The 25,115-nt window shown below is 39.9% G+C and overlaps 1 pseudogene across 4 annotated transcripts; it reads left to right on the top strand.

Moving 5' to 3' along the window:
- LOC145449412 (peroxiredoxin-6 pseudogene) lies at positions 1-10,091 on the top strand (annotated as a pseudogene). Of its 4 annotated transcripts, none has more exons than XR_013918248.1 (4): positions 1-3,654; positions 7,788-7,869; positions 8,930-9,087; positions 9,871-10,091. The product of XR_013918248.1 is annotated as a peroxiredoxin-6 pseudogene, transcript variant X2 (transcript). The 4 variants fall into 4 exon arrangements; XR_013918247.1 differs by having other exon boundaries at positions 8,937-9,087; XR_013918249.1 differs by lacking the exon at positions 8,930-9,087.
- Positions 10,092-25,115: the final 15,024 nt, after the last annotated feature.

The raw sequence follows: 25,115 nt of genomic DNA on the forward strand, positions 1-25,115 counted from the left end.
AACTGTCGTTTTCCATTGTGTCGCATGCTCATATGTCGGGCAACCATTCTGCCGTTTATGACTAGTATTCGTAATAGTCACTGCTAGGGCGTAGTCTTGAAGCATTCTAATTGTAAAGCGTAATCCGACAGAGTCTTACTTAGTTTGAAATTCGTGCAGTCAACAGTCAAAATGTCGCTGAAGCTCGGGGATACGTTTCCAAACTACCAATTCGATACGACGCAGGGAAAAGTCGATTTCCACGAGTGGCTCGGAGATTCGTGGGCTATATTGTTTTCACATCCGGCCGACTACACGCCTGTCTGCACCACCGAGCTCGGCGCGGTAGCTAAACAAGCCGACGAATTCAAGGCGCTCGGCGTAAAATTGATCGGCTTCTCTATCGACAGCGTTGAATCCCATTCGGGTTGGATCAAAGACATCGAAAGTTACAATAAGTTGGAATGTGGGAAATTCCCGTACCCCATCATAGCTGGTACAAGGCAGCAAGCCGTAGAACTTGGAATGCTCGATCCCGAAGAGCTGGACAAAAGCGGAATGCCCTTGACTGCGCGATGTGTATTTGTGCTCAAGGATAAAAAGCTGAAGCTGTCTCTGCTGTACCCAGCCACTACTGGGAGTAATATCCCAGAGCTGATCCGCGTGGTGAAATCTCTGAAGCTAACAGCCGAGAAGAAAGTGGCCACACCTGCCAATTGGCAGTCCGGCCAGGACTGCATGGTAGTCCCATCTCTCAGTAATGAGCAAGCCACAAAACTATTCCCAAAAGGCTTCAAAACTGCTGATCTCCCGTCCAAGAAGACCTACGTACGCACGACTCCGGACCCTAGCGAATGCACAAAGTTTTAGATCCAGTATCATATGAAGGGCATAAAAACTACTCACATAAGATTTGCCGTTAGAGCCGATAGAAGCGATGTCACCAAAGATTTAGAGAGCCCGTACTCATACAATTCATTGCACATTCCATTGTTTCTGCCGCATGGTAAGACTATACTCATGAGTTTCTCGAGGGTGAGCGTCAGGCGGTCGAATCGTCATTAATGACTACGTTGAAACATGCTGTTATTTTTTGAACTCAAGGAGAAAGTTTTCTCCATTCAAAAGACGGCTCGCATGCTCCAATACAAATTAAAAATAAATTTATTTGGTGAGACGCGCACGATTCCCAATTGTGTTTATTCACGGGGACTAATATTTCCCTCTGCTGGACGCATTTGTACCGCGGGACTCAGATTGTAGGGACATGGATATCCAGTTTGATCTTTTGCCAAGGATCTATGGCCGGCGATCGTTCTAGGATCGCACTTCGTGATGGCTGAAACTTTATATGCGTGTAGGTGTGTCTTGTTGGCGCTGAAGAGCTGATGCCTCATTGTAACGCAACAGCAGACAGCACACAGCAATACAGTTATATTAAATTCTGTACATCAGGGGTGTCAAACTCAAGTTGTGTCGCGGGCCGGATTCAAAGGTTTTGATCACTCGCGGGCCGGACCAGTCAAATGATTCCAAAGTATTGTTACTTCAAACCAGAGGTGGTCGAAGTAGTCAAGAAAGCTAATCAAGTAGAAGTAGAAGTAGCGACAAAAATCTACTCAAGTACGAGTAGAAGTACTTATTCCATACGCCACCTAAAACTACTTGAAGTGGAAGTAGAATTGACTGACTTTAAGTCAACTCAAGTAAGTAAGTAGTTTTGAAAACAGTCCTAATTCGTTCGCATGGACTGTCAAAAGCTTCAAATTGAGCTATGCCGAAGGTGCAGAGAGCTTGATGCGTATTGATGCATCCCAGGAGGTATCAATTTACGACAGAATAAGCATTCTTTCGCATCATGGGATGCAAATTATAGTATTGATATGCAAATTCGATACTAATCCTTTGTTTACTAAAAGACCCCGTTTTAGAGAACATAATGGCATGGCGCCCGACCCCATATTATAAGGCCCCAAGTTTAGGCGAAAAGCAATACGGAGAAGATGTATCGGATAAGGTTTCAACACTTTGCGCGATTATAGTATACGTTATTACCAAATATTGTGGATCGTAAAATTTATATTTAGTGTAGCATTATTTTCGGAAAATAGAGGCATTTGCTTTTATGCTACACTTGCTTTTAGGCTTCAACATATATGTTCTGCAGACAAAAGAACTTAAAGTAATTAAAACTCAAAGTATGATACTTCAAATTGAAAGTGAAATACAAATACCACTTCTAAAAACCGGAAAATATATTTCATGTCTTTTGTCCATAAAGCTTCAAAGGTGATCTGCTAAAACAGGTGTAACGTTAAAAAAGCCGGATTTTCCAGATTAGCAGGACACGTCATGGGCTCATAGATTACGATGTGATCACGGTAGTTTCAAACGTTATGGTGGGCCATATTTACTGTGATGAAATATTTGATATGCGATGATATTTGACAATGCGGGGTGAGCAGAACCAAGCAATCTGGTACTTAAATTATATACACTGATACTTTCGTGAAAACATATTTGTCACTCCATAACTATTAACTACTGTGCGCGAAACGCAACAAAATTTTTGGGCTTTACTTGACTTTTATGAATATTAAATGTAGGTAATCCGTGAAAACAGCACCGAAATTCCTCAGACTATCTTTCGCATTGGGAGATTAAACTACTTTTACTTGCCAAACTGAAAATAGCGAAAATTAAGTAAGTAGATCACAAAATATTACGAAATAGAAGTAGAAGTAGAGAAAATCAGATCTACTTGAGTAAGTACAAGAAGTAGTGGAAAACTACTTGAGTACGTCCAAAAAGTAGAAGTACTTCATTACTGACCACCTCTGCTTCCAACTCCATACTCTTATTTTTCACTGGAATTGTATTATTATCAACGCTATACAAAATATAGTATTTTATATTATACCACGGATCGCGTGGGCTCTATTCGAGCAACACAGTTATTCATTCGCAAACAATGGAATTAGCAAAAATTGGCCGATTGGCTGATTGAAAACAGATATAAACCACCAAAACAGTGACTCTAACGACGATATAACTTTAAATATTTCTATACTCCCTCTGCCGTCTGCATTAATCATGATGCATCGTTGGCCCTACGTATTCGCGGTGAGGAATACTAGAGGTTGTAAAAGCGGGCGGTATAAATTTGTTCATTATTTTTATGTCACCCGACCAATTCACCGTTCGAATTTCTCTGGAGGCCGGCACTGGGCCTTTTGGGTTACGGTAAAAAAACGTGCAGCCAAAGATATTTGAATCTTATTCTTCGTTGTAGCTCCATGTATTTTACAACGGTTTCGCATTGTCATTTCTGCCTCTGCGAATACTATTATTTGGTGTATTTCCCCAGAAAACTCAGAACTCAGTTTGCCTTTTTGCCTTCTCAGAATGTAATGTCAACGTCAATGTTACCCACTTGTTCCTGGTGGTTACTTGTGTAACACGAGAAATGGTGATTTTGAGCCTCACAGCTCAATAGTGCCCTCTATGTGGAGATTTCCACCTCGTGTCTTGATAGACACTTGTTGAAGTTCAGTCGCTTTGTAACTTGTAATATGATTGGATCAGTGATTGAAGTTAGGCTAGATTTAGGGATATAATGTACTAAAGGGCATTATTTGTATGTTCAAGTATTTATAAGTTTAGGCCATCATTCAGGTGATTATATTTTATTGTTTAGATTGTAAGTTTAGAGCCTAGAAAATTAACTGTTGTTAACCGTTATTATAGGACTATTGCCTCGACGTTGACGTGATCTTTCTATGTAGAAAATTTGCTATCCTATTCTGTAATTGGTTGAGTTACATTTGACCGGGTCTCAGGGGTAGGCTCGGATTATAGGAAGCAAAGAAAGTGAGATGGTTTAGTCTCAATTCGAGTTGGCAAGCTACTCTACACGCCTAAATTGTTACAGCCAAAACGCAATCAAGTAAATATAACGAACTATCGTTTGAGCTAGGCAACGACTAAAACGTACGTTATAACTTGGGTTAGAACTCAGCACTGCCGACATCTAGTTATAATGTGGCCTATGAACATGTTGGACATTACTGTCTTGAGGGATTATTTAATATTTAAGTCGAAGAATTTATTACCAATAATCTCAACTTCTGTTAGAAATGTGATGGATTACATAAGAATTTTTCAATTTGCTCAGAATGGCCCCGCGGGCCGGATGTAATGGTCTGGCGAGCCGTATGTTTGACATCCCCGCTGTACATCATGCTTATTGTTTTTTCGGCCTATTTTCATGTTTATTTATTTATTTAGAGGCGCGCACTCAACAATTATAAAATCCACTGACAATATATATTGCGTGAGGGACGAGAAAAATTTTCAAGTTGAATACATCTACCAAACAATACTTCACTTTATGTTCGCAACATGCACGTTACGCCCATGATCGCAACATGACCGGCGAATTGGTCACTGACGAAATTGTGGTCTTGACCGATGGTTCACACCTTGTATAATCTTGATGCAGTGACGTGCGGTGAGGTTCGTGGTTGCTGAGGCACTGACCCCTTTGGGGACGGATTTACAAATATACCCAAAACGGTAGCTGATTTAGTTAGCGACTTGGTTCCTATCGCATTAGCACTATTCACACGCATGCTACGCAAGAAGGTACTATACGCATCCATAATGGAGGGTATAGGTATGGATGAAAATGAATTTAGTCTGCACTAAATGTTTGCCTATATGCAACTACACGATTCACATTACACTATACACCGTCGGCCATCGAAGTCGATAGCGCATTGTGTAACTGTGCTGGGAATGTCGAATTGTTATTATTATATTCTTTATTCACAGTAAGAAACTGGTCAATACACACATAATCCGGGAAGCAGCCTGCACCCAAAGGAAAATGGCGAGATTGGAGTAAATTTTTAAAATTTCAGTAATGCAGTCAAATTGTTATTCCTATGCAATATATGGAGAAGTCAATTACAGAATTGCAGTAGATGAAGAATTATTATAGGACACAACAGTGGTGCTTTTAGCCAGGTTAAGGCTTTGTGCTCCACGACATTACAATTACACGGACAGTACAGTGCAGTACAGTGAGGCAAATTCATCAGTGCCTTGCCTAGTCATTATTTCTCTACGTTTTCATTGTACCTAGCAATGCCAAATTTCACATTTCTTGGCGATTTGTAGGGGGCTCTGGTGCGCTGACGTTATTGATATTTATATTTTCGGAATCAGTGCGACAATAGCATTTGATCGATACCAGTTATTACAAATTCTTTGCTGCCTATGACGAATTGGGCTATCACAGGTAAGGCTTGGCCCGTCTGTGCCTCTATAGATAACTAACCTACGGAGGTACGTAGGTTAGTTATCTATAGTGCCTCATCTCTACTTTGACACTTTGGACAATAAATATGTAAATTCCGTGATTTTGTATGTTAAAACGTTTAATATTTAGTCATTCATATACATCGATAGAAAATACACATAAGTTATAGGTTATAACTTATAACAATTGACGGCGTCACAACTTTATTTCATACTCATTCTGACGAGTGCCGAGGCACTGCCTCACTTGCTTCCTCTGGCCGCATGCCACTGTCTTTATGTGCATTCCGAAATTTCAATCATATCGTTTTGTATTGAAAAGGCAATGGCGGGAAGACATAACTCCATGGCAGCCTTCTCAGAGAATTTATGTGTGTTTGCCGAGTCCCCAATTCATTTATATGGTGTCAATTATGAGCTATAGAACGTAAGTTTTCATGTAGCTGATTGGTGGAGACTACGATCTAGGACGACTTTTATAGAATTTAGCGAGGGACTTATCTTTCTAACCAAAGACATGTATCTGCCTTGCAAAGAGCAATGTTTGCAAACGATTGGTCTAGCGATGAGAAGACGACACTGCTGGCATATAGCTCCATCATGGAGCTTCTGACAACCTTTTCATTGTATCCGATGACTTTTTGACGCATCCGAGTCCGACCCTTGTAGTTCAAGGAATGTGAGAATTGTAGGAATATGACTAACCCTGCATTTGAGCAACTACTAGATTTACGGCAGCAATGAATCACCTAGCATTGAAAGGACACAGCATCACTTGGCTGATTTAAACGCTAATCCATGAACAAAAAGACCAATCAAACTCCGGGAAATCTAAGCAAAAGGTATAGAATAAAGATATATCCCCTATCAGCAATGTTCCCTCTAAGCTGCGCACGTGCCCAAATGCGCAGTGCTGACAAGGTCTCTGCGCACAGAAAATCTAAGTTGCGCACAAAAATCCGAAGTGATGACCTTTTTTTGTCGTTACGCACTGTTGTCCAAGGGTCTGCGCAGTAAGTTGGTGAGGGTGCGCAGACTCTTCATAAATTTGAAGGAACATTGCCTATCAGTGGACAGTCGACGTCAGGGAAATGGAGTCCACGAGAATATACGATCGGGGTATCAGTCTCCCGTGGCTACAGGACTTACGTCAAGCTCAATGTTTTCATTTCAAGCATATTTTCTTCAAAAACTAATGTCAATTACTCCTGAAAACGCTTGCATTTTCGGGTGTAACAACAGCGATATTTACAAAGATGATAAAACCAGTAGTTCTCGAGTCTATCGATGTGTGGTATATGGGCAGTGGTGAATTCCAGTAATCGAATACAATGTACAACTTGATGTAAAAGTAAAAACAGTCATTTAATATATTCGATCCATTACCTCATTCTATAGCTTATAGCCATCGATCATGAACAAACGCGGGAAATTCATAATCGCATGTAAGGATAGAAATAACTTCAGCGATGGCGAGAACGCAGCAGACGTTCGAGTTTACGTGAACTTGTGAACACGAACGCGAACCTAGGAAGTCATGAGATTGGGGATAACTGTGTTGGTTTACACCAGTGGTTTCTAACCGATGTTCCGCGGAACACTAAGGATTCCGTGAGTCAGTTTCGGCGTTCCGCGGAGGTCAAGAGACACGCTCAACTTATAGTAGTCGAATTGTGATTGTTGCGGTGACCAAGACGAATCCGTATGGCCGGCCATGAAATTCGGTGTGACTATGGCGATGAGAAAACGGTTTTTCATGACTGGACTTGACATGTTTGTGGCCGGCCACAAAAAATCTGTGGCCTGTGAGTAGCCACGGAGAAGCTGAAGCCCCTACTGGACTCGTGAAGATCGGTTCGAGAAAACGTGACCATAGTTTTAGGTATAGAAGTAACCATAGAGCGCATTCGGCTGTAGTATAGCATATCGGCTTGTAAAAAAAAATCAGTTCATGTCCCTGCGGCGTCATGATTTTTCATTTTAAAAACTTTTTGCAACAAACAGGGTTTTAGTATATCGTGTGCGTCATATCTTGTAGAGTGCCACCTGTAGACCCCTGCTATATATGTTGTAAATTACTGTTGAATCAAGTGGAAGCAAAAGGGTGACGCATCACATATCCTTCACGCAGTTGCTAAAGAAATGGGCCTGAGATGGAAGTCGCGTCCGCAACAGCAACCGCAAAGAAATGCCTGCCAGAAATTTCGCAAATTGTTCAGAAGCGATGACGCGTGATGACGAGTAACATCGATAACACAGATTATATATATGTAGCTGCAACTGTAGTTCAATGGTGCATTTCGTAAAAATGTTGTGGCTGTAGTTCGAATACTGTGGTTTTCTGCAGAAAATGGCCTTTCACAGTGTTATCATTAATTTGAGACCATATCAGATTTAGAACGCAGTGCCCCTCTAGCATATGCTTACAGTCCATTTGATCAGAAGACTTTCTAATCTGATTCGATATCTATATATGTCGTTTACAGGTTTACATTTCGAGCGAATACGCTATACCTAAAATGTCAGCCTACCCGCAATATCAACCGCCTCCATACGCTCCTCCTCAAGGTAAGATCATGACATATTTCCCTTGCAAGGAAAGTATAGTCTATATAAGATTATCACTTTCAGTGTGGGGTGTGCAGACGAATTGTGTATACATCTTCCTGGTCGTATATTCGAAGTTGATTGGTGGCCTTATACGTAACATAAGTGAGCATAATAATGAGTAATTGACAATATATTCTACATCCATGTCCAAATATATGCTTATATGTGTTCGATATAATCCTACTTAGATAGACAGAGTCAGCCAAATTAGTCAGGATTGCTATTCAATTGAAAGCAGAGAAGCGCTGCCTTGAATTATTACTCAATTAAACGTAGAAGCAGTGATTGTAAGGCATGCCAAAACTACATCGAGTAGAAGTACAAAATGAAAGGTCTGACAAGTGCTCAAGTAAGTAATTTGAAGAAGTAGATTTGGTCGAGGTGTATCCCCCTTTCATTGGCGGGGCACAATTGTTTGTAGGGTTGCATTTAAAACAGAAATCAATTTAAAACAAACTTGTTTAAAACATGTTTTTTTTCTAGCCATGGCGTCACGAATCCTTAATTGTGACGTCACGGTGGATTGGCATTGACAATTGAAAATATAGGGTAAATATGGCTCCTTCGGCGAAAAGGGCTTCCTGACCACTGTCATAAACAGACCAAAAATATCTTTAAGCAGGACTACATCGTTACGCAGCATTTTTACGGCCGGCTGTCATCATCATCAGAACACTCATTCAGTACCAATTATCCATATCTATAACTTGCTATAATTGTCGTACCAACGATAATTGCGAGGGTTCCAGCCACTTCACATTGTATACGTCGACTATTTTGGGTGCAAATCGTCGGTGGGCTCATACTACGTGGTTTTTGGAAAGTTTTGCACAATTATGGCATAATTATACAACGTTTGAAAAAAAATACATATTTTCTTTCAAAGCATTTGTTCAAAACACTGTTTAAACATGCTTCAAACAAAGTATTTTAAAACACCGTTTGTTTTAATTGCAACCCTAGTTGTTAGCAGTTAGTATTATTGTTGAGAATTATTCTCTGATTAAACAAAACATAGTTTACAGTTCATCCCAATCCACCGATGACCAACAATTTCAACCAGACTATTGTTCAAAATGCGCCACCTCCGCTACAGCACAACACGACCGTGGTGATCGCGCAAAACTCCGCTCCAGCAGCGACTCAATTCAGACCTGGGAGCTGTCCTAGATGCGGGTTAGTTCAAAGCGGTAATTGAATAGAGTTCCCTGGTTCGAGTCCCACGCTCGTCCCTTTTTCTAATATTATTATTATTATTATTATTACAAATATGAGTGGTGCTTTTCGCCATTTATGGCCTTGTGCGCCACGGTCATCAGGAAATTCAAATCAACCAGTAACTAAATGAACTTATTACAACTTATCACAAACTCGGCGACGGCGGTGGACAATTGCGATGACGAGAGTAGGTTGCGTATGGTGAACTTTTTCCAATATAGTTTAAAAGCGAGATATCCAGGGTAGACTTGGACAATAAGATAATTCTCGTTTCTAAATACAGCGAAATGCCGGTAATGTGATTTGTGAACCGTTTCTATCCTGTCATTTTAATTCAAATATAATTAATAGTTTTCCTGAAAATGCTACAGGAGAACTGTATAGTACGAAACGAGCCAAGCTTGGTGTACAGACATTTGACATCCTCGCGCTTGGGAGAATGATCTCTGATTAGATATGAATTGTAATTCCTGTTGCATTTCTTCTCAATTAACGGAATTTTATTCAATTTCCAAGTATTTGTGAATTCAGGACTTCTAATTCTAATTTAATGAGATAATAAATGCGTAGGTATAAATCTAATTCTCCTCTAATTCAAAAAAGCTGGAAAGTTTCTAGTGAATGCATTTTAAAGAGCTTTATGGAGGTACAGAACTTCAATATACAATTGAATAGTATATTCAATGATGCATTTTACTGTCAAAATCTCGATTCCAACATATTCTAATATTTGCATTTCAGGGGCTACATCGGTGAACATTTCACGTGCTGCGGCATCTGTTGCTGCATACTTTTCTTTCCGATCGGGTTAATATGCTTATTTTGCATGAAAGACAGGAAGTGTGCGGCGTGTGGGAAAGGTTTCTAGATCACACCAAAGCGAGACACGGCGAGCAGGCGCGGTTATTCCCCTTGATATGCCAATTTAATAAATTCAATCCGTGTGATTGAATCAACTGCGATTGTCCGTATTCACATCAGTGTTACTTTAATAGTCATCGTTCATATGCGGAGCTACATAGCGAGACCGATTTATTATTAGGGCTATACAGAATTGCAGAATCGAGTACCTGAGGTATTCGATTATGGATTGGGTGATATGCGAGTGTACTCATTGTGACGTCGTGACAGTATGAAAGCTGTGGAAGCTCGAATACATATGCTATGCTGCCACCACTAAGAACATAGAGCTAATTCTACATCGCATTAAAGAAAATCTGGTGTTTATTTTTTCGAATCGACGAGTGCAGGGAAGTAGGCATGGTCAAAAATATACCAGCGTATCTTTAATATGATGCAGAACTGGAATTGTATACTTTGGGGTCCCGTAAAAGATACGTATTTGAATTTCCATATAATTCAAAATGTTATCACTATGTACATGCTCATTTCATCGCTTCAACTAAAGTATTTGTTCGTTGTATTCAGAGTTGATTATATTTTTGCCACAATTGTACAGCTTACAGGGCCGTAACTAACATGTAGTCTGGTGTGGCGAGATAGCGTAGTGCAGAGGTGGCCAACCTGCGGCCGTAGACGGGAATTTGTGCGGCCGTAGACACGTAATTCAATTAGTACGTGTTGGCGGCCGTCAACATGCAAATTGAATTTACGAATTGACTCCCGAATTTTTGAGAAATTTCAATTAATCTTGAAATTTTCTTCGCGCCGCGCGCGATTCAACGCGACTTCATTCGTCGATTTTAATACAGTGACCCCTTTGCAATCTGAGCCCCACGGTACATATGTGAACTGCAAAGTAAAATGATGCACCCCACATAGAAATATCAACTTGTGTGATGCTCTCGAAATAAATTTGTTTCTGGTACGTTTGGGCGATTCCAATATATTTCCACTATACCGACATTGCGACAATCTTGATGGAATGTCAACAAATAACAGCATGCAACAAAGTGACTAATAACAATTGGCCCATGCGCACCTGAAGATCCATCATCATTTATAACTTGCCCTAAATTTCTGAAAGCACCTCCTCCATCAATTCTACCGCTGAATCTGATCACATCGGCTGAGAAAGGATAAATATTTGATAGTAATAGGTGAAACTGTACTAATATTAAGGACGAATCACGAATATGAAAATTTTTCGTGATTCGCGCGACTGTAAAACGAATCCCTGTGGCTACTCACGATTTCGGTGCGCATAGTTAACCGATATGAGTAAATAGATGTTTAGTCCGTAGTTCACCGGAAATTGACATTGATAGTTTAACGTGGGTGTTTGGCGTCCAGTTAGTTCACTACGATTATCCCCTGGAATGCGGTCGTACGTTACGTGAGTAACCGAAATGCGGCCGTGATTAGCAAAAAGGTTGACCTCCCCTGGCGTAGTGGTATAATCCACAGCTGCAACACCAATGAATTGCGGGTTCGAGTCCGACCGAGGTCGACTCTAAAATTCCCACCTAAATGTTGGAGGTTTATTTAGGCTCCTCCTCGCCACCTCATCCGTGTAAGCGGTGTCTTATAAAAGCCTAGAAGCGGGCCGTATACTACAAGTCGGCATCTACGGAATGAAAAATGAAGAAAATTGGCCTGGTGTAAATGACCATAGCAGTTGATAAACACCATGAATACTACAAACAACAACAACAGCATGTAGTCTGATTGCTACACGACGTTTTCTATGCTTGACGGAGATAACTCATTTTTTTCGTGGCTCACTTAGCCCATAACGATTCACATTCCCATTTCGAGGACGATTTTAGTGTTCTAACTATAATATAATTCAAAATCCATTTAATTCTGACTCTGGATAACCCGTCAAAACGCCCGCAAACGGAACAAAAGTACAAATTGCACGTAAAATACTCCGCTCGCAATTCCTATCGTTAGTTTATGACACAAATAACAGTACTTCCTTCTTTTTGGCAATATCTGAGTGATTACTGATTATTAGGCATATATGACAATGGCGATCCAAGCAGTGGCAATTGACAATGAATTCATGCCATGAGGTGAGAGCTTCATAGTATCTTTTACTTCGGTACAATTGTGCCGATGTTGTAGAACAGAATGGAGCAGAAAAGTTCAGCAGCCATAGGAAAATTGTAAGCGTCCGATGAATTTTAGACTTGTTTTTGCAATTACATCCCTGTGTAGATTAGTCGCACGTTCGACATGACAGCCTATATCTGGACGCATGATACGCGTCGAAGCGAATTCGGTATTTGAGAAAGCGCAGCGACTCAATTTACTTACTAAATTCAAGCTCACGCTGTACAAGTAGTCCTACAACCCACTTTTCTGGTTATCTCTAGGGCTGGGCAAAATCGAGTACCTGAGTGATTCGATTCTGAATCACGTAATACGCTTCGAGTCGAGTCGAGTATTTGAGTATCATTCAGTATGGCGTCACAACAGAATGTACTATGTCGAAGTTAAAATATTTAATTTTATGCCACCACAAAGAACATATTACCTGTTATCCCGTCACATTAAAGATACTTTTTTTTTTTTTCGACCATACCGATTTCATTGCACTTCTTGAAAATGTTGTGGGATGATCATGACTTCGGTAATGTGTTATTTCCAGTAACGTTCGTAGCTCTGTACTATGTCTCGTATGCAGCAACACGGCCGATCAAAGTTTCAAGACTTCCTCGGTAAAAATAGTATCAAAACTATAATTCTCATTAGTAGATTAACTTTCAGTAGCGAGGAGCGTATAATTTCAGTACTCGATAAAAAAAAACGTCTTTTACTACTCGACTCGAATCATTAAAATTAATACTCGATTCAGATTCGAGTACTCGAATCATTGTGCCCAGCTCTAGTTATCTCTAGAACGTCAACGCGGAGTTTACCAGCCCGTTTGCTGCATGATACGGATTGTGAGCTCGCAGTGTATGAAAATGAGAGATATATCTATCTATCTGATGATCTATCTTTTGATGATACACTATAGCCGTCAGGAATGTCCAACCAACAGCTCCTCTAGATTCATGCCAAGCTTTGTGATGATTCAGGCGTTGGTCTGGTGAGCATCGCAAGAGGGCGCTAATGAAGCATGGTAATTGATGCGACGCTGTCGCAGTCTAGATCAGTGGTTCTTAACCGCCGGTCCGTGTCAAGTTTCCTGCCGGTCCGCCAAAGGTTTTACAACAATTTCCTAAAAAACTGATAACTGCCAAGTAGAAGTAGAAGTAGTCTAAAATCATAACTACTTAATAAGTAGTGCTAGTAGGAAAAATCTACTTCAAGTACTTCAAAAAGTAGAACTTCGTTACTGACCACCTCTGCATTTTGATAGTACAACTTAGCGACATTTGTCAGTATAAAAGAGACTAGCTAATAATAAAGTCGTAATTCCCTCGAATGAAACCGGATAATCAAAGTCTAGTTGGTGGATTTTACAATACTTGGTTTTGCAGAAAATACAATAGAATCACCTACAACGCGTCTAATATCAAAAAAGAAACATTAGATGAAGTTCCGATTTTGGTCCGCAAAACTTATTTTGAAATTTTACCGGTCCGCAAGCTCAAGAAGTTTTAGAACCATTGGGATGGACGAATCACTGATTCGATTTCGACTAGAAATATATGAGATCGAGTCATATCAAATCGACTCGACATAATCACACCGCGAGTAAATTACATTGTGACATTGGACAAACCGGTTTTGATAATGATTTACCCTAATAGCGTTTCCAATATCAACTAGCTGACATGTTAGAGGCGATCTCGCATTCAGACCCAGAGAACCATTTACGCTGTGTGTACAAGTGCACTCTGCACATGCACAGCTTAAAGCGATAGTGTATACTAGGGATGGTGTGAACGTGAGGTTCACGTTCGCGTTCTGTGTGTGAACCTCGGAAATTTAGAGGTTCGCGTTCACAACAGAACCTTGGTAGGTTCTGCACTGTGAACCTTTTTCATATATTACAATTTTCACTTCATTACAACATCGTTGGTTCAAATTTATTGCATTTCAACTGCAGGCCACTCTATACATGGCGCTATAGGCATAAAAAAAAATCAACACTAAACGAGCATGTACCTTGACAATCTCCAAAGTTTTACTTGGTTTGTTGCAACAGTTTGCTCGAAATATCCAACTTTCCGTTTGTAAATATTTATTGACTCTATGCTGCGAGCTTGACCCACAATCACAAAACATCACGATCGAAATATGCTACGTGGTCAGTGAATGATGTTTATTCAACTAATCAATCTAGCACGCGTATGGGGTCAATCTTGACTTCATATGTTTACTGGATCATTAAAACCAAATCGGTGCGATTGAGGTGTTGGCTACTGCTGTATAACTTGTTATTGGGGTAATATCGGTAGCAAGTATAGAAACCCGTTTCTCACTCTGCTCAATATCAATGTAGCAATACTCAGACGTCGAATAGATTTTCCGACCTGTCATACGAAAAAGGTGACTCGAGTCTGACTTGAGTCAAGTCATGACTCGAGTCATCCCAAAACTGCTACAAGGCTATATCTGCATCTTATCTTCCTTGCCCCACGGCATATGCACATCATGTACTCACGGTACGCATATACGCAGATCGTGTGTATGTATATCATGAGTCGGTGTATATGCCGCAAGAACATCAAGGACAAAAATAAACTACGTCCCTTGCTTCCCTTATATTCCCTGGTAAGTCCTCGTCAAAATTGTTGGCAAAGCGATGGAAGATATTGATTTTATGAGATTATTATAGCATTTGATTGCCCCAGTTGATACATTTGGCGACGTTTAAAACGTCGATATGTATTTCCGCATTATGACGTAATGTTGCCCGAGTCGTCGCTAGGTATCTCTAGGTATCGCTAGGTTGTAATTAGCCATATGACGTCCCGTGACGTCACGAGGTTCACGTTCGTGTTCACACAGAACCTTTCAAAAAGGTTTGCGTTCACACGAACCCGAACCTTTTAGAGGTTCACACCATCCCACATGCACTAGCCTGCATTTGTGTTAGTACTCAGCGTGCTCACTCCTCACTCAAGAATCGTGCTCTAATGCTGTTGACGAGCTGAAAAGGCATCTACTGCGAACATAAATGATGAACTTTGACGAATGAATCAAATTTAATCGATCAACTATCCCTTGTAAATGGAATGGTGAAACGCAAATCCTTGGATTTCCAATCAGGCGAAGAAATATCTTCAAGCCCCAGATAGATATACCCCGCCTACTTCAGAACGAATATTTCCACTGATGAAAACAAATGTGGCTGTGATGGTGTTAGATCATTTAGGAGCCATGATTCTTTCAAGAATCTGTTATACAGTAGGCCTTCTGCAAGTTGCTTCGAATTTTATCCCGCTGTTCAGTATATGTTTGGATCTGCTGTGAATCGATTTCAGCCATCCCCTGTCTTAGCGCAGCATTGGCCTCATTTGTCGCTCTGGTGCAGCGTGCAGTCAACTCCAGGCCGTATGACTCTTTCCGTGGTTTCGTGTTGCTCTCGAAGTATAGAGGTTTCTAGTAGTATTTTTCATCGACGCCGTATCTGCACTTTTGTTCGCAACCGAGAGTTTCGCAAACGCCGCAAATCCCTATACGCCTGGTCAATTAACGAGGCGCACCGTTCTCACTCGAAAATCTCACAAGCAATTTTGCGGTGAGGCCATGTAGGACATTGTGCGCAAACAAACTGAAACCAGACAAACATGAGATTACCGATACATTATACATAACGATTTACTTGCAGTACTTTTATTCGTTAAAAATCTCTTTCAATAGATCGTGGTCATTCTTGATAACTATAGATAACTTTGACTTATGTCTACTATTAAGCGTACTGTCAGTAAAACCTGTCAAGATGGAGTAGTGAACCGTGGTTCTTAATTTTTACTAACCTGGCGAGCCCTTGTGCTAAACTGCGGGCCTTCGGCCAAACCCAGATTTTCGCCTTGTCACAAAATTACACATCTAATACATTGCTAAGGTATGTTGATGCACAAAATGAGCTATATGCATCAACAACAGTGTTAAAAGAACAAATCCCTGCAATAAAGCAGGGGCACCAAACATACGGCCCGCCCGAACGATTTCATCCGGCTCACGAAGTAATTCTGAGTAAATGAAAAATACTTATATTATTATCCAATATCCACCACATTTCTATCAACGGTTGAGATTTCTAATAAGGAATACTTTCACGAAAAATCACCCATGACATGAAATGAAGTGTTAAACATGTTCACATTACACATTATAACCAGCATTCCTCGGCAATGTTGCGTTTTAGCTCTATTCACCATTAATAACAAATCGGTGACATCGACACCGAATTCCGAGAAGCCAGAAGAAGTTCGCACTCAGTTCAGGGTTTCCTGGAAAATGATCCAAATGAATTTTTTTCACAGGTGGGAAAACGCTAATGCGAAGTCGCTTTAAAATAGTTACATAAGGGTCAACGCCGCATCACAACTAAAACAAAGGTGGCATAAAATATATCAACCTACATCAACGTGACCGGCAGGGTAGATCCACTATTTTTCCGATTAAAATATATATGTAATGGACCTCAGCCAATTTCGTTGTTCACGAATATAGGCAATTATTGTCGTAGAATAGAGCCCTTGTATTTTTCGTGATATTATGTATTAGGCATAGGCTTGATAATGAAGCATTCTAGTGAAAAACCAAGGTCTGGAATTGGCATTATCTGACTGGTCCGGTCTGTCACTGCTCAAATCGTTTGAATCCGGCCCGGGACCCAAATTGAGTTTGACACCCCTGGAATCCAGTATTTGCGTATCTATTATTATGACGTCAAAACAGTAATAATGACATTGAAATTGCAAAGATGTACCTTTTTTCGTCCTCAAAGACACACGCCATCCGCTCATTTCTGGACCACGTCTATTTCGCGGTAGCGCTTTGCGACGAGTTGACAGAAATCTTGTTACGTGAACGTTCGTAATAGTGTCATGCAATCGACGCCGAGACGGGATTAACCGTGGTTTCAAGACTCCAGCGGGGAACTGAAGTATTGAATCTATATTTTTGACACAATTTTACTCTTACTCTGAAGGCGTATATGTTTCCGTTACTCGAAAAGTCCACTCCCACAGCTCGACCCGGATTTCAATACGCGAACCGTTGTGACCGGCCCTAACTGTGAGCAATGGAACCGTGGTTGTAGTTTGACAACACCGATTTCATACTGTCACATTTGCATTTATTCATGGCAATCGCAGCGGCATGACACGCTGAAAAATTCCACAGCCAAGAAAAAATATTAAGATGATATTAAGTTTTTTACTGAGAAGCCTATAGATACACCCCCAACACTTAAGGTAAGAATTCCGGAGTGGACCTTGGTCGAACTCGCAACCCATTTGTGTTGCATTTGTGGAACGTGCCACTACGCGATCTCGCCACAGCAACTGGTACTGAAGTCGATGTAGCAATATTAAAGATATGTCAAAATTATGCATTAGAATGGAAATAGAAAATGGAGGTCTCAAAAGTACTCAAAAAAGCAGTTTTTATAAAAGGCGATTTCGTCAAGGGGTCATGAATGGGATGAAAACCTATCATAAACTATATTTTTTTACTTTTTAAAACCTAAAGTGTAACAAGTAAATAATTTCAGGGTTAACCTATAACAACGAATTTGATACGACCGGTTTAAAACGTGTTATTTAGTATTATGCTTGACCTACTTTTGAGCCGTTTTTCGGGCGGGCCTTCATAAGTTCATTCATGACAAGATTGATAGGGAATCGCTCATGGAATGAGTTATGTATGATTGATTCGCATTTATTATCGTTCTTAAATGATAAAATGAGGTGGCATGTATGAAGCAAACTGTATGATAGTTTCCTGACCCAGTGGATTCTTCATTGATGTAAGGTCAACTTCTTTACTGAACAAATACGAACGCAGTTGTTTTGAGACAAAGCGGTTACTGCGTTCCATCCAGATTAAAGTTGTCTAATTGTATAAATTTATGCCTTTGTAGTAGGCCAGCCTCCAATTAGTTAAACCATGATATTGACGAGTGTAACACCGCATGCAGGTGCGCGCAGTCGGCTGGCTTTCGTATAATTGCACGGCGTTGCGGGATTTCCGAGTTAACGTCATCTATCTGACCTTACATATATACATGATATCACCCTAGAAATACTCTTATTTTATAAAATATATGTCGGGCATAGCGGAATGAAAATATGTTACCGGTATACCGGTGACCTTTTTAAACGACCGCAGCTCCGTGTATATGATATTCATAGCGTAATTATTCTTATAACAAGTAATGACCAAGTAATAATGATCATATCGACCCTGTATCGCGGTGACTATTTACGCAATTAGTTATTGTTGTATACTCGGTAATAGCGAGCTTTGGTAAGCACTGATATGTTGTTTGTGATTGTTGTTTGGGTCAAATACAATTTATCCGATGGTCATAAGCTCGATTTTTGATACAACGAAAAGAACGACTCTGTTGTTATTGTGTATGTGTGAGTGATTACAAAATGTCATTCACCATCATCTGATTATGCAAAGATGATGCACACTGCGTAACGTGGTCGATGGAAAATCGGGGTAACAATATATTAAATAGTTGATTAATCCGCTCGGAGTTACTGTGAATTCGCCCACGCTATGATAGAATGGTACCGTATTCGAAATATGTGAATCATCAAATCCGTCTCACGAGGACTTGTAGATTTGGTCTTGGTAAATAACGAAGAATGTCAATACGATATTGCATATATACATCGGCACAATGCCGATTACCGAAAGCGTGAATCAGACGCATGTGTGATTGCAACAAACTCGCCTGATCTACACGATTAAGCACACGCCCGGAGGACGTGGGAAGTGTATCTAAATACCAAGTGAAGATATAACCCTATAGGTAACTTGCGAATAACAATTTTGGATGATTCAATACTGCTTCCTCAAAACATAAGTTTGCAAATTATATAATCGGAATTAAATCTGTTCAACTTATACGAACCTCGTACAACTCTCATACTCGCAGTAGCTATTTTTCAGATTAACTTGTTGCATGCAAGAACGTAACTGCGTGTAAAGCCGAAATCCATTTTAGCACTTTAAATAACAGATACGTCGCCCTCTACTCTGCGGTATATTGTTGAGTCGTATGCTTTGAAAATTATTTTTATCAATTCAATCGTTGACACCATAGAATCAAAACAGTTGGCAGTAAAATGTCCATATTGCCCGGTTTGATTCTTGCACTAGAGTCTTTTAAATCGATCACATCACATGCACGAAGTTCGATGTTCGATGTTCACGTAATTGACATTATGTTGTGTTGTTCATGCATGTTGTTCATGCAATATAACGGTAATAACCTATTCGTATGTATAGATAATAAATTTCCGAAGTCATTGCTTCGGCTTGATGCGTATCTATATCTCCGAGTGACTATATGAGCTTTTCCGTAGCCAACATTCCTCAGAAATTTCTCACATTGAAACGAATACGTCATCGATATGCGCACGCGACTATACCAAGTCACGGCTGAGAAATATATAGAATTTGCGTGAATCGCAGAGGTCGCTGTGTGAAAATTCTTCTTCTGAGCGAGATAAAAAAGACCAACCCGTGATATCGAGATATATTTTTGGACCGCAGATTCCGGAAATTTTTCGAAATTTCATAGTGCTGTTTATTACAGTTCAAATCCATGTCCATCACGAATATTTAGTTTTGTGGATATTTATATTTAAATCCCTTCAAAACATCACAAAATTGCTATGCAAGAAAATACACATGACAGATACGAATGTCCATCAATCAAACGCTTGCATTTACTTGCAAATGGCAAAAAAAAATTCCAAGTGAAGCATGGATAGTGAACAATGGACACATGACAGAAGCAGGGAAATGCACAAGCAATTCAGAGGAATGTGTTGACAGGAAGCAGGGGGAAATCGGATACGATAACATGCGTGTTATTACACTGTCATCTCCACAAAGAATGGAATTAGTACAAGTTGGGCACGTGAAGCTGGTTATGTAACTTATTTTAACAATAATAATTTATTTGGTTTGGTTAACGCAGTGCTTCCAAACCTTTTTCAGTTCGCAATCCACTTTTAATGCAAGCTTTATTGTGTGTCCCACAACGAGATGTGACCGAACGAATGAAAAAGTAATAAACGAGAAAAGAAACAAGTTATATGTTTGTTTGTTTTGGGGTATTCATGGTGTTTGTCGACTACTATGGTCATTTTACACCAGGCCAATATTCTTCTTATTTTCCGTAACTGCCGACTTATAGCACGGCCCACCTCTAGGCTTTCGTAAGACACCGCTGACGCGGATGACGTGGTGAGGAGGAGCCTAGGTAAACCTCAACACTTAGATATGATGATATGTGATGCAATATACTATTAATGCGGAAGTTTATCTTACATATCAGATATTATCAGATCAAGTTCAGTCTTGGTTTTCCTACTCTGAACATATCCAGAAATACCCGACATTGAGGCACACCTATTTCCAACCAGCCGCCACAATCGTCATTATTCCAAAGTTTTTTTTATTTTATTTTTATTTATGCCTACAAAATTTCGATCATATCAATTAGAACAGAGGTCTCAAACTCAAATGTGCTTGCGGGCCAGTTTTCCAGTTTTGACGACGCCGTGGGCCGCAGCATTTATAGGGGTATTCTATGTCTTTCCAAGTAGGCCTTATTTGGCGGGAATGAATTGTTCTATTGAAAGTGAGTCGATCAAGCAGACTATCAGTAAACACACATCGTCAAAATGTGATTTACTCTTGTATAAATTCAGGCGTGGCACGAAAAGAATCATCTCATTTATAACTATTTGAATAGAATTGTTGTTGTACTTGATATATATTAATTATAAGACATAGCCACCATATGGGCGGACAAATGTATGATGCCATCATAAAAGCTATCGGGTAGTAATTTTGCAGCTACTGTGAATATTTTGAATTTAACAGATTGATAATAGAGACTGATTTGATATCAAAACATTTTTAGGTTGGGCATTGTAATTCCAATCCAGGACTCCGGTATACTTCTGATAAGTAGGCTAATAATCTCATGGCCAAATATCTTCAAATATAGGAGCAGAAACAAATATAAATATAATATAAATATATTAATGAATGTGTCCTAGTGATTGAAATGTCGGGACGCCGAACAGGCCATTGTTGTTACATCGTTGGAGCGTACAACTACGGTACTCGGTACTTGTAAGTGGCCTTAATAACATGGTTTAGCGACCAAAGATGTAACTGACAGAGTGCCAATGGTTGCCAAAACTACTTGCCTAGTTCGCGAAATACCAAGCTGCGACCTTCTGATCTATTATACTATTCCCCTGATACGCGATTAGTTTGTTGCGTCCATGGTTCTAACAAATTTACGGCATTCCGAGTCCCTCCGAGTCCACTCGAGTCATTTTGAGTTTGCCATCGAGTTAGCCCGAGTCTGAGTAATTCTAAGCAAGGTCGCGTCCAAGTCCAGCTCACAAATTTCAGTCACGAATCGTCTAAGGGTCAGGTTTTGTCATCATGAACTGGAAATGTGGCGAAATAGTGAATCTTCCACTGCATGGTAGCGTTTGCAATTGATGTGATAGTGAAGTTTGATGAATAGTTTCAGGCTGTCGGGGCAATTTAAGAGGGAATTTTGACTTTATAACCTGAAAAGATATATGTGACACTTAGGCCTATACATTGTCAAAGTATTAAAAATCTAAAATGTCGTCGCGGGCCGCACAAAATGCTCTGGCGGGCCGCGTTTTTGAGACCTCTGAATTAGAAGATTGCTGAAATTCCATAAGAGTCAAATGCAGATCTATGTCACAAATTGAAAATAAATCTGTAGCAATCAGAAATGTTTCGCGACCCACTGGTTGGCAAGCACTGGTTTATAGTTGTGACCCTTTGAAGAGACTATTGGCGGTGCAGAAATTCAATATACAATTGAACAATATTCGGGTTAATTTCAACAGGTCTAATCATAATTAGGGCTGGGCATAACGATTTGAGTATCGACTTTATTGATTTGAGTCGATTATGGTGGTAGTATAGTCGATTTTATCAAGTAACGGAAATATAGCCTCCGCCTTGAGTCAAGAGTAGTATTTTAACGACGAATAATATGCGTGGTTTCAATACAATATTCCACCGTTAGGGCTTCGAAACCTCTGCTAGCCGTATCTCACTATTGAAAAGCGATCTGCACAAGGCTACGACTATTCACGGAATGATGATTTCTGTCGAGTAGTGATCGTCCCTCACACTCACACTTTTTCAATCAATATTACTGTTATAGCGCTACAACAATGGTTCTTAACCTTAGCTAACGTGCGGAACAGTGACGTTATCTGTAATCCTTCGCGGAACCCGAACATCTCGACTATAGTCATTAGGGCTCTTCAAAAATGACTTTTTCTCTCAAATCGTACTGGCTACTTGATAAAACTGTTAGGTTACCTAATTTAAGCCTACACACAAAATTTCGTTCAATTCCAGCCAGTAACCGCTTTGCTACAGGAGAAGAAAGTTTCTATTTATTATATAAAAATAAATAATAAAAAATTTGAAAATTTTCTGTTCACCCCATGAAAGTGTTAGGCTGTCTATAGAAACGATGCTCCCCAAATTTGGTTCAATTCCAACCAGTGGAAGCGGAGTTATTGCCGTTGAAAAATTTGGATTTGAATAAAATAGTATTTACGGTGAGCACAATTATAATAAATAAACAAGGAATCGGTCACCGTAAATACTATCTTATTCAAATCCAAATTCGACGGCAATAACTCCGCTTCCACTGGTTGGAATTGAACCAACTTTGGTGAGTATCGTTTCTATAGACAGCCTAACACTTTCATGGGGTGAACAGAAAGTTTTCAAATTTTTTATTATTTATATTGATATATTAAATAGAAACTTTCTTCTCCTGTAGCAAAGCGGTTACTGGCTGGAATTGAACCAAATTTTGTGTGTAGGCTTAAATTAGGTAACCTAACAATTTTATCAAGTAGCCAGTACGATTTGAGAAAAAAAGTCATTTTTGAAGATCCCTACTGTGCATTTGTGCAGGTGTGCACCAACGTAATGTTAAAATTCACATAAAATGGCAGGGATATCTAGAACTAGTTCAAAATGGAAACATTCTAATGAATATTTATCACAAATCATTGAGGCTTCTGCTGTGCGCCGTCCTTGTAGATTAGTCTAAAGACGGCGCGAAGTTTGATATCGATGGAACAGCAATTGGAGGAAAAGCACATTCTACTGATTTGTATTCGTTGTTGTTCTATCATATTTCCATAACCCACGGCAGTGATTAAACATGTTTGTGATATGCATTGAGTGTTATTGTTCGTTTGCCAGACACATAACAAACGGCAGTGTTGAACACTTGAAAGATTAGTATAAGCAATAAGCATGGTGTGGAATTCGCAATAATGTCGGCTGCTTGTGAATTATTCCTTTAACCTTCTTTCCCAGCAATCTTAATCATCACTTTTTCGCATTTCGTACCAAAGACGCAATGCCCCGAACAGGACTAGGAATAGTACATTTCCCAACACGCGGAATGGCCAGGATTTGTCTTTGATTGATGCGAAATTATATAGATGGCAGCAATAGTGAGCGTTTGAGGTATATAGCAGCAAAAGCGCGCTAATTTAGAACCCGGGAGAATGTCACATGCTATATTTGTTCTGTTTTCAAACAAGGCATGTCTAATTCAGCGGGTAAGTTCTCATCTTCCAAAGACCGCAGCGATTAATCGGAGCACCTCACTCAATTTAGCCCCGGCTTTAACACGTGCTGCTGTTGTACATTGGGAGCAATCTTAGTCTTTTTACGGTCACGAATTTACGGATTAAAACCGAGACAAACAGACGATCCGATCCGATTATTATACATACGAAAGACGTAGTTGAGAGAAATAAGTGAGCATAGTAAGGATTCTATAGTCTCGCCTGGCATATAAGCCGCTGAAATTTGCGTCCTAGTCAAGCGTGCGTATAAATGTATGAGTGAAATCACAATATCTATTTCTGGCAATAACACGCATATCATTCACGAGGCTATTATTTATTCGTTCGCAAACTGATATCCTTTGATGGTTCACGACTTTTTGAACCGTGATACACCTTTAGTGGCTTGGTATAGTAAAATCACAAACCAATCCGCAAACCTGTAAGGCCATTAACCAATGGGAGTTTTATTGCTTGGTTCGGGTTCAGAATAGCCATTTCACTGCATGCCACCCATTCATTTCGTGGCGCCATACCCTTAAAATACCACATCTTCAATGCGACTCCGGCCAAAATAACAAAATTAGACTCAGATCCATTTCGGATCACGAGTAATGGTATATTTTTTTCACACTAAAGTTGGCGCAATTTTTCCTATCTACACGATCGCATATTGATCATTTTTGCAAACCAAGGAAATACAATTGAGAACATGCAGGTTTATTACGAACCCGAACAAGGCAATGAATTCAAGCCATGCGTCCAATTCAACCAAATAAAAGACTACAAAGGTATGCAACATTTTCAAAGAATAATTCGTTCCGTCTTCGGAGAAACGAACATTTAATCACGAAATTGCGTAACCTCAACGGACAAAAAGTAGCTTTAATGGTTATGAATATTTTGCCGTAATACCAGTAGCGCTACCGGATGAATTGAAATTGATATTGTTGTGAACAAATATTGCGATTATGGAGAAACAGTGCACCGGCTTGGGAGCTAACAATCATTCCGTATACGCATAGTGGGATTATATAAGACTGGTGATGGAGTAATACATGAATGATGATGAATTTATAAAGAGTAGAGCCAGCAGAATGATAAATCCGCATACCTCATATGACACTATTAATAACGGGCGTTATGGTATACATGTACGGTACCCCGTTGTGGTGTTACAGTTGCACTGCATTAGTGAGTTCTCCGAGATGTCGAACTTCATATTTTCACGTCAAATAATGTAGGAAAATTCCGCTGTTG

This window comes from Botryllus schlosseri, chromosome 11 (genome assembly GCF_051294905.1).
Source record: "Botryllus schlosseri isolate E-star chromosome 11, Bs_hap1, whole genome shotgun sequence".
Taxonomy (NCBI): Eukaryota; Metazoa; Chordata; class Ascidiacea; order Stolidobranchia; family Styelidae; genus Botryllus; species Botryllus schlosseri.